Here is a 15,221-nt window from a genome sequence, read left to right as displayed (position 1 = left end):
TCACGGGGGGGGGGGGGCAACTTGAATAAAATATTGGGTGGGACGACAGGTGAGCTCTGCCTTCCATAATTGCTCTCTTGAGTGCAACCCACCCACCATTGGTATTGCAATGTCAATCAACTTTTTTGGAGGGGCAGGCCCCTCAAATATTTAATTGGGTGCATGGGTGGGTGTAGCCAGGGGGGGTACAGAGGGGGGCAGCTGCCCCCTAAATCAAGTAAATAAATTAAAAAATGCTTAACTGCGTCTCTGATAACTCGGTTCTGCACCCCCCCCCCCAATAAATCCTATGGCTGTCCCTTTCCCCCGTCTACTTGCAGGGAGAAAAGCAGCAGCAGAAAACACCCCCCCCCCGCCCGTTCTTAAAACGAAGCCTCTCGTGAATATCTAACGCCTGGTGAGGAGGATACAGGCAGCTGCTGCGCCCGGCGAACTCTGCACATGCTTAGAGGCGCTCTTTCCCGAGCGTGAGGCGGCGGCGGCGTCGAGCAGCTCGGGCTGGCGAGGGGAGCGCGGCCTGGTGTCGCTGCTGCCCGTGGCCGGAGGAGGCCGAGGGCGGAGAGGAGGAGGAGGAGGAGGAGGAGGCCGAGGCGCCGGCGGTTCCCCTCAGGCGGCTCCTGCCTGCCAGCCTGCCCAAGATGGCGGCGCGCGGCTGAGGCGGTTTCGGCCCCTCGCCTCGGCGGTGGCCTCCCCTTCTGGCGGCGGCGGCCTCCCTCCCTCTCTCTCTCCGTCCTCCCTCGCCAGCCCCTCTTCGGCCGCGTCCCGCCCCCCGTCTCCTCCTCCTCCTCCTCCTCCTCCTCCTCCGCGCCCCCTCGCCATTCCGCCCGCCCTCGGGAGCCGAGCAGGCGGCGCAGGCGGCGCAGGCTGAGCGAGCGCGGAGAGCGGGGGCCCCGGGCGCCCAGGAGCCCCGCCGAGGGAGCCGGGGCCCCAGAAGGAGGAGGAGGAGGAGGCCGCCGCCGAGGAGAAGCGCCGCCCGCGCCCGCCGCCCGAGGACGCGAGGAGGGCCGCCCCCGCCGCGCTCCTCGCCGGCCCCGGGCGCGCCCGCTCCCCCTCCTCGCCAAGGAAGGCGACGACCCCCGGTGCTTCCCCGCCGAGGAGGGAGGCCTCGGCCCGGCCGGAGGCAGCAGGTGAGCCCGCCGGGGGGGGGGGCGCTGAGCTGTCAGGCCAGGAAGGGAAGCCCGCGGCCGAGGCTTGCTTCTGGGGGGGGGGGGAGTTTGCAAAAAAATGGTTATTTTTGTGGGGGGCGAGGAAGCTCGCGGGGGGGGGAGGTTTAAAGAAGGGGGCGGGGCGCATTTTTTTGGGGGGGTCCTCCAAGGAAAGATTGGGGTGAGTGCGAAGGAGGGGGCGGGGTCCGGGGTGTGTGTGTTTTTTGGGGTGGGTGGGCGCTGCACCAGGAGCAGTGGCAGAAGGAGCAGGGCTGCTTTTTTTGGGGGGGGGGGAAATGCATGATTTTGAGGTCTGGGTGTGACAGGGAAGGGGGCAGGGGCGTGTTGGTGCAAAAGCCTGGAGATTGGGGGGGGGGTCGTCGCGGGGTGGGTGGGTCTGCCAGGGGAGTTTGGTGGGTGCTGGAGAGCAGGGGTCCCCCCCGGGGGGTGGGAGGTCTCTGTGCCAAGAGGAGGTTGTGGCAGATAGAAGGGAGCTTGCTTCTTTGGGGGTGGGGAAGGAGGGGGGCGTGTGGGGGCAAGGGGACACACGGGGTACCCCCCCTCCTCGCAGGAAGAAGACCTTTCCCCCAAATGGGTGTGGACAGGTCAAAGGGGTTGCACTCCCCCCCCCCCAGCCCAGATTAGGGAGCTGTGCAATGAAAAAATGGGTAACTAGGACCCCAGGGAGCTGGAAAGCTATAGGCCGGCGAGGGGGTCTCCCAGAAGGATCTGTCAGATGCCAGAGAAAGTGGCAAAGTACCCCAAAACTGGGGAGTAATGGAAGATCCCAGCAGTGATGGATTTAGGGTGGGGGTGGGCAGTTCCCTCACACAGGGTGCAGAGCAGAGCGGGTGCAAAGTAGTAGCAGTAGAAATCATCATCATCATCATCAACATCATCCCTGTATTTATACTGGTACGTACTCAGTTACTGTGAAAATAAGAAATATTGGGGGGTGGGATTTGCCCAGTTTTGCCTTCACTCAGGCAGGGTGCCATATTACCAAAGTCCACCCCATAGGCAATCTGTAGAGAAGTGGAGAGAAGGTGTGTTTGTGTGGGAGTGATCTTTAGTTATGGGGCATAGTTAAGGGGGGAATGGAGCGGGAAGGGGGTGCCTGGGGTTTGGTGGAATGTATGGGAAGGGGTTTCCAATGAGAAAGGGAGCAGCGGCAGCAGGCTCTGCGGGGATGTGGTGTACCATCCAGTTTCCCTTTACATCTTTGGTTAAACCAGAGTAGAAAGCAGTTCCTGGAATTGACATTATCTCTTCCCCACAACAAATCAGAAGTGGTGGTGGTGGTGAAGCAACAGTAATAACTTTGGCTCTGAATGGGAGGGCTTGTCCCCCACCCTCAAATCCTGGGGAGAGTCAGTTGAGCAGGGGACCAGGAGGACACTAGAGTCTTAAAATCGGAGGCTTGTGGAAGGAGAGTGTCAGCAAGTATTTGTGTGTACAGAGGCAGAGAGAGAGCCTGGGTTGGGAGGAAGTGTGTATATGGTGGTTCAAAGTCGTTTAACTAAAAATCTGTAGGTGGGGAATGCTCCTGCTCGTTTCTGGGTTATGTCAAGTGCCGCATACACCCCCTCTCTCACCCTCCCCTTTAAAATTTCAGATGAAAAGTGCAATTTTCAGGAGTAGGGAAAACTTGCCTACTCTTCTCCCACACCTAAACTTTTGACATGCCCGCACGTTCATGTTCTCCTGCAAAACTGCACACAACCACCAGCAAGTTTTAATAGCAAAGTAGTGAAGCTGCTTTCTTCTTGTCCAGATTGGTCATTAAGAGTCTGGGCTGCTTTGACTGCGTAAACATGGCTGGGGCAGGGTGTCGTGCGACGGGCCCATATTGGGGCAAAGATGTGCCGTTGATGGTGCTGGTGACAATCCCACAGCAACAGGGGGCCTGTAAGCAGAAGTCTTCATTGCACAGAGAGTAGGCTGGGAGCGTAGGTGTGCTACATTGCTGCTTTGAAGCGTGGCCTCTTTGCTTTTGCACGTTGCATCTCATCATCAGTTGGATTATCAAAAGCAGAGGCAGCAAACTCTTTTATGCACATTAATTGTTTACACACTCCTCTTTCAGAGAGCCTGGGGAGAATAAGTAATGTACTTGTGCAGTTTTTCTGGTTGAAGGAAATCAAGATGGTAATGAGGTATCGGATGGTTTGGAGGGTAATTTGAGCTCAAGAAATGGATTTTTTTAAAAAAAAATTTTAAGGGCAAGGGATGAAATAGTCTTTGAATAAGGACTGAGGGTGATGCGGATATGACTTGGTGCTGTGTTAGAGTTTATGTTTAGAGACTGCCCCATTTGTGTTGCCTTCTGAATGGTTTGGCTTCATATAAAAGGCTTTTCCAGGCTCTTGCCAGTTCTGTTCTAGTGTGTTATCAAATCAGCTTAGTGAATGTGTTTATAGATAATATGGTTTAATGCGTTACACCTGCAGCATAATGTTGCTGACTGGCATTACAATTATATGCATGAATCTCATGTTTGAGTGCATGTAAACGGCTTTCCTACCCTCATCTTCAGGCAACTTGAAGTTTCTGAAGCTCACATCCTGGAATTGACCCTCTTCTTGAATTAATCTCATGGGTAGGAAAGAGGGAATGACTTGGTTTTTTTTTTTTTTTTTTTTTTTTTTTTTTTTTTTGCTGAATGTGACATTCAGGATGGAAATAAATAGTGACTGAAAGGAAACTTTTTCCCAGTGTGGGTTGAGAGCACTGCACCTTTACGTACTGCAGCACATGTTGACGTTTCAGTAGCTGAGAACTGGGTCATCATTCTACCCTTCATTGTGTATTCTAATCATTCAACTGGTTTACATTACAAAAACTGGAAAGTATTCTTTGAAGTAAACCGCACTACGTTTTAAAAATAAGCAAAGGTTTTGTAGTTCAGAAATGGGAGGAGGCTTCCAGGTATTTTCAGACCTTTTTGGGGCCATCCTCAGTCTTTTAGGTGCTGTCTCCTTGGAAGAAGGGCAGGATGCAGATGTGTGTGTGAGAGAGAGAGAACTAAATGTTCACCTGCAATATCTGGAGTGGCATCAATTTAGACTTCTTTAAATCCAATGTCTGTTCATTCATTTGACTTCATTTATATAATCTGTCTCTTAACTTGGAGTCGCTCCCCCGCCCAAGTGACTGACAATATAAATTCAATTAAAAGTGAACACCACATAGAAACAACGAGTTCATTAAAATCTATCCTAAAACTGAAGAAAGAAAAATACCAGAGGTCAATGGGGCAGAACTGGCTTCATTCCAAGTAATTTGCTTCAAATGGATTGAGGGGGTGTGTGAGTTTAAAAGAAATGAAAAGTGAAAGAAGAGTTTTCTGTTGGTTGCATGTGTAAATCTTCTGCACATGAAGAAATATTAGTCCGCAGAATGAAGTTAGCAAGAGCTCTAGTTGTGGTTTCAACAAAATACAGTGACATCCTTAAATAAACTATGGGTCTTGTTCCCCGAGGAGGCAGTGATGGCCACCATATTGGATGGCTTTAAGAGAGGATTAGACCATGGGTAGGTGGCGCTGTGGGTAAAACCTCAGCGCCTAGGACTTGCCGATCGCATGGTCGGCGGTTCGAATCCCCGTGGCGGGGTGCGCTCCCGTCGCTTGGTCGCAGCGCCTGCCCACCTAGCAGTTCGAAAGCACCCCCGGGTGCAAGTAGATAAATAGGGACCGCTTACCAGCGGGAAGGTAAACGGCGTTTCCGTGTGCTGCGCTGGCTCTCCAGATGCAGCTTGTCACGCTGGCCACGTGACCCGGAAGTGTCTGCGGACAGAGCTGGCCCCCGGCCTCTAGAGTGAGATGAGCGCACAACCCTAGAGTCTGGCAAGACTGGCCCGTACGGACAGGGGTACCTTTACCTTTTTACTTAGGCAAACTATTTGGCCCAGTCGCCTTCTCAGTCTGGCCTGTGGACGGTCCAGGAATCAGCGTCTTTCTACATTAGTAGAATGTGTCCTTTTATTTAAAATGCATCTCTGGGTTATTTGTGGGGCATAGGAATTCGTTCATCCCCCCCTCCAAATATAGTCCAGCCCCCCACAGGGTCTGAGGGACAGTGGACCAGCCCCCTGCTGAAAAAGTTTGCTGACCCCCGGATTAGACAGATTCATGGAGGAGAAGACAATCAGTGGCTGCTGGCCACAGTGGCTAAGCTCTCCTATGATGGTTAGTCGCAGTAGGCTTCATGAGAGATGGGTATTCTTGTGCTCGTGTCTTGCTTGCTGGTTGACTAAGATGAAAACGGGATGCTGGACTAGATGGGCCATTGGCCTCCGTGACGTCCTTATGACATTTTCATCTTGTGGTGATCTGCGGTAGATCTGTAAGTTTTAACAATAGCGGCAACAAAATGACCCCCACCCCTCTGGATTATGCTGCTAAAACATAGACAATGTGGGTTAAACAGAAGTGGATTTTAATGGGGAAGAACTGTTACGGTCCTCCACTTCCAGGGTGCATAAAAATCAGTGATTTTTTTAATAAAAAAATAATCAAAAATCAGATTTTCTTTATTTAAATCGGATTTTTTTTTATTTAAATCAGATTTTTAAAATGAAATTCTTTTGGAGGAAAAATCTTTCTAAAGATAGTTTTCTATTTAAGTTACATTATAGTCGAAAGGCTGTTCATCAGAAAATAAGGATTCGTTTTAAGTTTTTCATGTGTGCTAAAACTCAGTCTAAGTTTTTTTTTTTTTAAGTTTAACCACAACAGTTAACAAACATGGATACATGTGCTATAATGTTATTGCTTTAGTTAAATAAATTGTTTAAATTGTTATTAAGGAAATGATTATTTTTCTCCTTCCAATAAAGTACATCAGAAAAGTTATGCAAATATAAACAGTTAACTTATTAAACCTCATAATAATTTCATAATTATCTGTCTATGTATTTCTAATAGTATAACCAAATCTGTAATTTTTGATTTAACTGTAAAAACTACTCTGAAAATTTATTATTTCAAAAATGAAACCATCTGTTGTAAATATTAAGATTATACCAGCAAGAATGAGTCTTTCTGTAAAAAGAGAGAGATTTAAATCAAGTCTTACTGACTAGTGATTTAAATCACGATTTAAATTGTGATCGATTTAATTTAATTTAATTGATTTGATTTAAATCAGATTCACCCTGTCTAGTTCTAGTACTCAAAGCAAATTCTAGTACTCAAAGCAAATTCCTGCATATGCTCTCAACTGGATTGTCCGGGTTCATTTGTTCCAGTGGCGGGTGCTTGGTTTTTATTGGGAGGTGTGTGTAGGCACATGTACAAACTTTAATACTTTGCAGTTCTAATACTGCAAGAGTGCTCAAGAACTGTGAATAGATAGGTTTGCCTACTTATAGAGGGATTTCCCCCCCTCTGGCCACAAGGAGGAAAACGACCTAAAATAGAAAAACGAGTATAAAACCATATTTCAGTGGTGATGAAATATTTTGTTTTCCGCCGGTGTGGGGAGTAGATCAAGCTAATGTTCATTTCAAATATATGGACAAAGGATTCTGTTTTTTGCAGGAATGTTCTTTGTCTGTGGCTATTAGCTGTGGATTAGAGAAAAACAGATTGACGAGATATGTGGCAATGCATTGTCAAATATTGCAGCATTGCCCTTGTTGCATTCTTTCCAAGAACTTGGCTTGATATTTGGGGATCAAGTTATCAAATGGAGATATTTGATGCATCAGCTGAGCTTTTTTTTTTTTAATGCATAAATTTCCTCTTGCGGCAAGAATGAATATTTTATTTCATTTATTAAATTTTTTAGTCCCTATATCTTACCCAAGGCAACCCAGAGTGACTTCCATCCATCCAACCAGCCAACCAACCAACCAAAGAAAATACCCACAATACATTAAAACCAGGTTGGGGGGGGGAATGCATTATTCATAAGTGTGACCAATTTACAGTATGTTATGGAAAGTAAGTTGTGACTTATTGGAATGACTGTCTTGTATTTTAACACTGTTTCGGAATTATATATTTTACCCCAACTCCTGAGCATCATGCATTTGAAAATATAATATTAGTTTATTATTATTATTATTATTATTATTATTACTATTATTATTAAGCTTACATTACTCAAGTATATTTGTAATGAGCTGATTGGTGATTGCTGCTAGTTCAGGAAGTTTGAAAGGGAAGCAGTCAGAATTTATTACTATTACTGTATTACTTATTACATTTATGAATCTCTTCTCATGAAGCATTTTGAATTGATTTTGCATTACAATAAAAACATATCTAAAACAATTGCATGTATTTTAAAAAATAGTTAAAATAATTGTATATATAAAACAGTTTCAAGTCCAGTAAAGATACCAACTGGCAATAGAAATCTTGACTTAGAGGGCTCTTGAAAGAGGAAAGCCTTCAACAGGCACCATAAAATGTGGGTGGTAGTTTTACTCAGAGTAGACCCATTGAAATTAATGGGCCTGACTTATTAATGTTTGTTTACTGAGTAAAATTTAGTTAAATCCCATCCGTGGTCTATATACTGTATAGTCACTGCCTGTCTGAACTCCTCGGAGGGAGTTCCAGTGATAAGGCCCCCCACACTATGGTCCAAAGTCCTAAATTGCAATTATGAATCAATAATGCAAGATATAATATTATGGGGAAGCTATTCAGCAATGGGGGGGGGGAGTTTTCCTTATTTTTGCAATAGTAAAGTTTTATGTTTTTGTTTTGCCTGATATACTCGCTAGAAATCGTGATCCTTCACCGTTTGAAAATGTTGTTTTAGAAAGTTTTAGGTAAAGTTCTGTGTTGTGCTTCAAAGAGAAAAAAGAAGCAAAGCAACTGGATTGTTAAAACAAACTATATGAGAAAAGACTATGGGACTAAAAAAAACTATGGGAAAGAGCATATATAGTTTTGATTGGCATACGTGGGGGACAATATTTTTACATAGCGTAGGCCAGGCATAGGCAAACTCAGCCCTCCAGATGTTTTGAGACTACAATTCCCATCATCCCTGACCACTGGTCCTGCTAGCTAGGGATGATGGGAGTTGTAGTCCCAAAACATCTGGAGGGCCTGGTGTAGGTGCTTGGCCTCAATGGGAGGCTACTTTCATTTACATTAAATTAAAGAGAGACTTTTTGTTTGAGACACAGGCTTAAAATATTTAATTGCATCTGGTGCTATGCTAATATGGTTCTGCTGGTGCAACAGGACTTCCATTTCTCTTCCCCCCCCAATCCACCTGCCCCCTTCAACCTTATAGAGCTGTTTTTGAAGGTGTATTGGGAGAGATGAAGAGGAAGCTCCACCCACATGGGAGTCTGTTGCACCATCAGAGCTGTAATATTTTATAGGGCCTCTTGTTGATATCCGAAAAGACTTGAGAGTATTTCATAGATAATGAAACTGGAAGTGTCTGTTGCCTGTTGCCTAACTTGCTTGTGTAAGGTAGTCTGTGTTGAGCCTTATAGGTAAATACTTCCCCACCCCAGGAACTGGAATAATTATCCTCTGTACTATAACCAGATCTGGATTTACATTAGGGCTGGCAACTCTGAAGAGTTTGGTAGGTTGAGGATTGGGGTTTTTTTTGCACAAACTGCTGTATTTGGAATGGGCTGTTTCCATAAAACTAGCAAGAATGCATCCAGCCACAACCAGTGGGGTCTCATTTGGGCTTGGGGGTGCATCAAACATTTATACGTCTTCCATGTGGAGAGCACTTCTGTGTAGGGAAAAGAATATACAGATCTTTCCATGTAACGATGCGTTGTATAAACATGTTAGCTTGGTTTCCATTTCATCAACAACAAGAAGGAACTGAGCTTTATTTAGTACAACTTCAGGCAAGTCGCCGAATAAATAGAGCTGCAATATAACTTATTGTAAATTATATTACAGCAAATATATGAAAGTTTAATTTGCAATAGTAAACATTTCAGAATAGTTGTAGATTATGCTTAGCAAATATCCCCTCACGGTTATTTTTCCTCATGATGTCTGCTTTGGCCCTAGTTTTATGCAGCAACGTAGCTTAGTAGTAGATCTGGTTCGATCCTAAGCATCTCCTGGAAGTGTTGGAAAAGGCTGCTATCTAAAACCCTGGAGAACCTCTGTCAGGGTGTGTAGTGCATTGCTCAGTGGTCTGACTCTGTGTATAGAAGCGCCCTGTGTTCCTGACTTTGATGGGGATTGTACTATCCCTCACAAATATTATTACTGGTTTATTTCTAAACTGCCCTTCTTCTGAGAGCACAAGAAGAGCCTGCTGGATCAGGCCAGTGGGCCATCTAGTCCATTATCCTGTTCTCACAATGGCCAGCCAGATTCCTGTAGGAAAGCGGTTAGCAGGATCCGAGTGCAACAGTACCATGTAATGTTTACTACCTTACTGGCTATGCAACAGTGCAATGAAGGACTAGCAGAACTCTGAAGCAATCAAAAACCAGGGTTGAAATCCTGCACCCAGTAAAGTCAAAGGGTCTTCAAATATGTTGCTCAGGTGTATTGGCCAGAAGGGAAATTTCATTGTCCCAAACTGCCTGGTTTCAGCTAATCTAGCACAAAACATCAATAACTTGCTGGAATAAAAGAGAAGAAACTGAAAACGGACAGTCTATGTTTGGCTAGGTATACATAGTTGTACACACAGCTGCAACATTGCTTTCCTGAGGGTTGGGAGCTTAGTTCCACTTTCAGAATAAATGGCTTCCAAAGCTAACTGTTCAGCAAACTGTCCAAACAGTTTGTGCAACTTTTCTTTTGCTATGCACTGAATATTGTTGCTGTGAGAATGGAATGATGAAATCTCAAGTTCGGTTCCTATTTAAAAGAGAAACCAAGTTGAGTACATGTGAGTAGCATGACTCTGAAGAAACATAAAGGGAACTGGGTCAGAGTTGCTTACTTTATTTCAGAGCGGCTTTAGACTGGTTGTCTGTGTGTGTACAGAGAGGGCCCTTTTTCAGTTTGCTGTTTTGAAGTAGGACAATTATTTTTACAAGTGGGACCTGCCTTAAGAGATTCAAATCCAGTTTCCTCACTCCACCCCCTGCCTCAAAACAGTCAGCCTGCAAGCCATGGCTTCTGAGCATATTCAGCCCTCAGTGGGGCTGTTTGGGGGTTTAATTTTGCCCATTTAGATTTATGGCCTGCCTTTCTTTATTATGGAACTCAGCCCCTCACATGATCACAATGAAAAATATTGTGATCTGAACCAAGTCCTAAAATCATGTACATATAAATCTTTCAAATTTTGTGCAAAATCCCCAAATGCCACTCCTTCCCACCATTTGTAGTTTTTGTGTGAATTTAGAATAAATTAAAAGAATAAATTATGCAAATTCCAAGCAACTTCCTTGAGTCATCTAGTCTCATCTTCTTCCGTATTCTGCCATACTTCCAACATCCTTGGCAGATGTGTTTTCATCCTTTTAGGAAGAATTCGTAACTTTCCCCGTGCAATTGTGAGCTCTGTTCCTTGACTGGTAAAGCAAATGTGTATTCCATGAGTAGGCAAACTAAGGCCCGGGGGCTGGATCCGGCCCAATCACCTTCTAAATCCAGCCCACAGACGGTCCGGGAATCAGCATGTTTTTACATGACTAGAATGTGTCCTGTTATCTAAAATGCATCTCTGGGTTATTTGTGGGGCCTGCCTGGTGTTTTTGCATGAGTAGAATGTGTGCTTTTATTTAAAATGCATCTCTGGGTTATTTGTGGGGCATAGGAATTCGTTCCTTTTTTTCTTCAAGATATAGTCCGCCCGCCCCCTGCAAGGTCTGAAGGACAGGGGACTGGCCCCCTGCTGAAAAAGTTTGCTGACCCCTGGGTCACTGTATTATTCTGTATGTACTTTCAGATGGAAATGTATGAGGAAAGGACTCTGGGAGTCCTTTTGTGAGTTTCAGGGCTTAGCCAGGCACTGTATTCCAGTGGTTTTCAAGCCTTTTACTTTGACGTAACTCATGGGAGTCTTGCATGTTGCAGAGGAATTGGAATGCGTTCTAGGGTGTATGCTGCTTCTGGGCCGCTTCTCATCCTCTGAACTGAGAGCATAACTTATAGAACAGCCAGTACTCTCCTGCAGCTCCTCATAGTGAAATTCTTTAGAAGAACCACTGCCAGAAGCATTGACTGGACAGTTCATTCCCTGGACTACCTCGTCACAGATTCTTAATGTTTCATTTTACTTACAATTAACTTAAAACACTTTAGTTTGCCATGTGCAAATTTTTATGCCATATGCATTCTGCTGATGTCGTTATATAAACCTGATGTTGTCATGTTGGTTTTAGCCAAGGATCTTGTAAGAACCTCCCAAGTCCAGGGACCTCCTGGCAGCTGGGTTGGGGTTTTGCTCTCTTATAAGAGATGTGGCTCCTTAGGGTTAGGGCTCCTTAGGTGATTAGCACAGATTGGTGGCAGCATCTTTTCCAGGCAGACCTAGGTAAATTTAAACTACCCCATCCCCATTTTAATTGCTGAGCAGCATAATAACAGTACATTAAATAAATAAGAGTTGGTCAACAGGTTTTTAAATTTTATTTAGATGGCTTATTCATATTATACACACACCTCTTTCTGTATATAAAAAAGGGCCAAATACTGGGCTGCTAAGCACTGAAAGAAAATAAGGGGAAGGGGAAGCAGGTCCTCAAAACAAAGAAAAATAAGCATATGGTTGGATATTATTCAGAAATGTATTGTTCCAAAATATTACGAATAAAGTCTATCTTTCAACAAACCTATTTGTCCGTTCTTTAATTGGTCTTCCAAAAATTAAGAGGGCATCCATTTTTTTTCCTGGGCTGCTGGGCACATTTTGGCAATCACAGTTACGGTAGGTTTACAGTTAATTTTTAGGTGAGTGTCATTGGTTAAACCTTTAAGGGAGCTTAGTAGTATAATTTTAGGATTATGTGGTAATAGATATCCAGCTATTTAATTGATTGAGTTCATAATGGTTGTACCAAACCATAGTGTTTTAGGAAGTCTCCAAAAATCTTCAAAATTCTTCTCTCTTCACCTTGTCACACCAACAGTTACTCCCTGTGCTACTGCTGACATTACAAAGAAATTTTCATCCAGATCAGCAAGTAATAAGTTAGGTGGTATGTTCTTCTGTATCCAGTGCTGTTTATTTATATGGATTTCTTTTGCCCTCTTTCTTACAAACATACTGGCTGAATTCCTAAGCTACATTAAGAAGGCATATAACTTGCCTATCAAGCCTTTTTACTTCAGTCTGCTCACCTTGGTTTCTCTCCCTGGTCCCCATTTGCCTTTCTGTGTTTCCTGCATAAGGGAATTGATCTTGCCTGAAACTATGGAAATCTTGGGGACCTACTCCCATGCATAGTCACCCCTTTAAAATATTCCGGCCTCTTGCCAAGTTTCCGATCACATTGTTGCCATAGTGATATGTCTCTTGCCATACCTAGAACATACATGAAGTGTGTATTACAGAAGACACAGATCCACGGTAATAATGCAAGGGTTTATTTTTTATTTTTTATGCATGTCACATCTTTATGTTTAAGCCTATAGTATAGTATACACAGGTGTGGGACGCGGGTGGCGCTGTGGTCTAAACCACAGAGCCTGGGGCTTGCCGATCAGAAGGTTGGCAGTTCGAATCCCTGCAACGGGGTGAGCTCCCATTGCTCAGTCCCAGCTTCTGCCCACCTAGCAGTTCAAAAGCATGTCGAAGTGCAAGTAGATAAATAGGTACCACTCCGGCAGGAAGGTAAATGGCATTTCTGTGCGCTGCTCTGGTTCGCCAGAAGCGGCTTAGTCATGCTGGCCACATGACCCGGAAAAACTGTCTGCGGACAAAGCGAGATGAGCGCCGCAACCCCAGAGTCATCCGCGACTGGACCTAATGCTCAGGGGTCCCTTTACCTTTTTATAGTATATACCAGCTAGCTAATGGAGATCAGAAGACCCTTGGGTGGCATCCCATAGATTCCTAGGGACACAATTAGCTGGCAATCAGCTACTGTATGTGTAGGCAGTGACATGTTTATGCAAACATGAAGCAGGTGCTGGTTTGCTTTTCTGTTATGTTATGGGTCAGTCTTATACAGTCTTATACAGTGGTGCCCCGCAAGACAAATGCCTCGCTAAACGAAAAACCCGCAAGACGAAAGGGTTTTCCGATTTTTTAGCGGCTTCGCAAGACGAATTTCCCTATGGTGTTGCTTTGCAAGACGAAAGCCCATAGGGAAATCTCCGGGACAGCGGGGAACCCTCCTCCCACCGTCCTGAAGTCCTGAAGGCTTGCGGTGGGAGGTCCGGGAACAGAGGGGAAGGCGCGCAGCTTCTCCTCTCTTCCCGGGGCTTGCGGTGGGAGGAGGGTTTTTCCTCCCCACCGCCAACATTCAGAAGGCTGTTCTGAAGGCTGGCGGTGGGAAGAAAAGCCCTTCTCCCGCATCCAGCCTTCAGAAGAGTTCCCCACAGGGCTCCTCAAGCTGTGAATGTTTGCCGCGCGCGAGGGGCGCTCTGCTTAAGAGCGCCCCTCGTGCAGGGCAGCAGGCTGCTATCCGCAGCTTGGAGAGCCCTGCGGGGCTCCCCAAGCTGTGAATGTCTGCCCCGTGCGAGGGGCGCTCTGCTTCAGAGCGTCCCTCGCACCCGGCAGCAGGCTGCTATTCGCAGCCTAGGCAGCCCTGCAGGAACTCTTCTGAAGGCTGGCGGTGGGAGAAGGGCTTTTCTTCCCACCGCCAGCCTTCAGAAGGCTGTTCTGAAGCCTGGCGGTGGGGAGAAAAGTCCTCCCCCCCCCCAGCCTTCAGAAGAGGTCCGGGGACAGACTGTCCCCGGACCTGGTCTGAAGGCGGTCTCCCTAGGAACGCATTAATTGATTTTCAATGCCTTCCTATGGGAAACCGTGCTTCGCAAGACGAAAAACTCGCAAGACGAAAAAACTTGCGGAACGAATTAATTTCGTCTTGTGAGGCACCACTGTACCAGTTTACTCACTTTTGCATACTTGGGCACTGTACCCTTCAACACCCCCTATATAACTGTTCTCAGTGCAACGATGTGTCACCCTGTGCAGAGCTCCCTGGTCTTAAGGCCTTTCTTAGCCTTTTCTTTCTGTTTCATCCTTGAGGCCCACACTCTGCTTCCCTACTTTGCCTATCCCTGTGTTCCTTCTCAGATTGCTTCCATGGAACTAACCTCTTGTCTATCCAGAGTGTTTATTCCCTTGGCGATGCACATCTGTATGGCAGTTTTCCTGCGAATGGCCGTGTGTATCGCTGCTGCCGCCTCCTCCTCCTCCTCCTCCTCCAGCCTATTCCCCTCTTAAAGGGTTCTGATCTGGGAGAGAGGCTTTGGGTTTGACCAAACCGTGAGACTGTCTCCGCACAGTTATCATCCTGCTTTCGTTGATTCTACCCCTAAATATACCCAGTGGTTTCTCATGCTGTTAGAAAGCTTAGGAAAAAAACCTCTTTGAGTTTTCTGTAGAGATTACTGATATACATGGGTGAACAAATCATTGTTAAAAGTGCGGATTGGAAAATAATTGCATTAAACAAGAAAATCCCCCCCCCTCCTCTATTTACATTGAAATCTTTTCTTTTTTCACCCCACCTTCTGCTGGCATAGAGTAGTCCTTTGCTATTTGTCAGTCACTGGCAGTCCCTCTGTTAGGAGAGGACCGCCTCTGGATGCTGTCCAGGAATGCAGGGTGACAGCCAGCACCCTGCTTTGGGGTCTCTTGGAACTCGTGCAGCTGTTGTCCCTCCTTCTGATCATGGGACTATGGCGGGGTGGGCTGGGGAGAAGGGGGAGGCTTTTGTAGGAGTCGGCCAGAAATGTGTTCAGTTGGATTGGAGGAAAGCAGCAGAGGCATGCAGCTGGATGGCGGTGACATGAAATCCGCAGCTGTTTTCTCTTGCTTTTACTCTGCACTGATTTTGCTGCTGACTGCATGTTTTCTCTCCCTTCCTTCCACCTCCCTCCACCCCTTGGCTCATTCTTTCGGCTCTGTGCTTTCTCACAGAAGCATGTTTCTGGGTTGTTAGAGCTTACTGTAACTCTGGCTTGTCCTCTTACAGTGTTTGATGGTGGCTGTT

The 15,221-nt window shown here is 45.9% G+C and overlaps 1 protein-coding gene across 4 annotated transcripts in view; it reads left to right on the top strand.

Moving 5' to 3' along the window:
• Window positions 1-990: 990 nt before the first annotated feature.
• Window positions 991-15,221, top strand: part of NCOA1 (nuclear receptor coactivator 1) — a 304,047-nt gene continuing 289,816 nt past the window's right edge. For all 4 annotated transcript variants that reach the window (XR_014154526.1, XM_081854455.1, XM_081854459.1 and 1 more), the window contains exon 1: window positions 991-1,127. The gene's annotated coding sequence lies outside the window, so the exon portion shown is untranslated. The remainder of the gene's footprint in view (window positions 1,128-15,221) is intronic.

This window comes from Podarcis erhardii (assembly GCF_964252035.2).
Source record: "Podarcis erhardii genome assembly, chromosome: 3".
Classification (NCBI taxonomy): Eukaryota; Metazoa; Chordata; class Lepidosauria; order Squamata; family Lacertidae; genus Podarcis; species Podarcis erhardii.
Note: the sequence above shows the minus strand (reverse complement) of the source record. Positions and strands in the feature narration are given on the sequence as shown.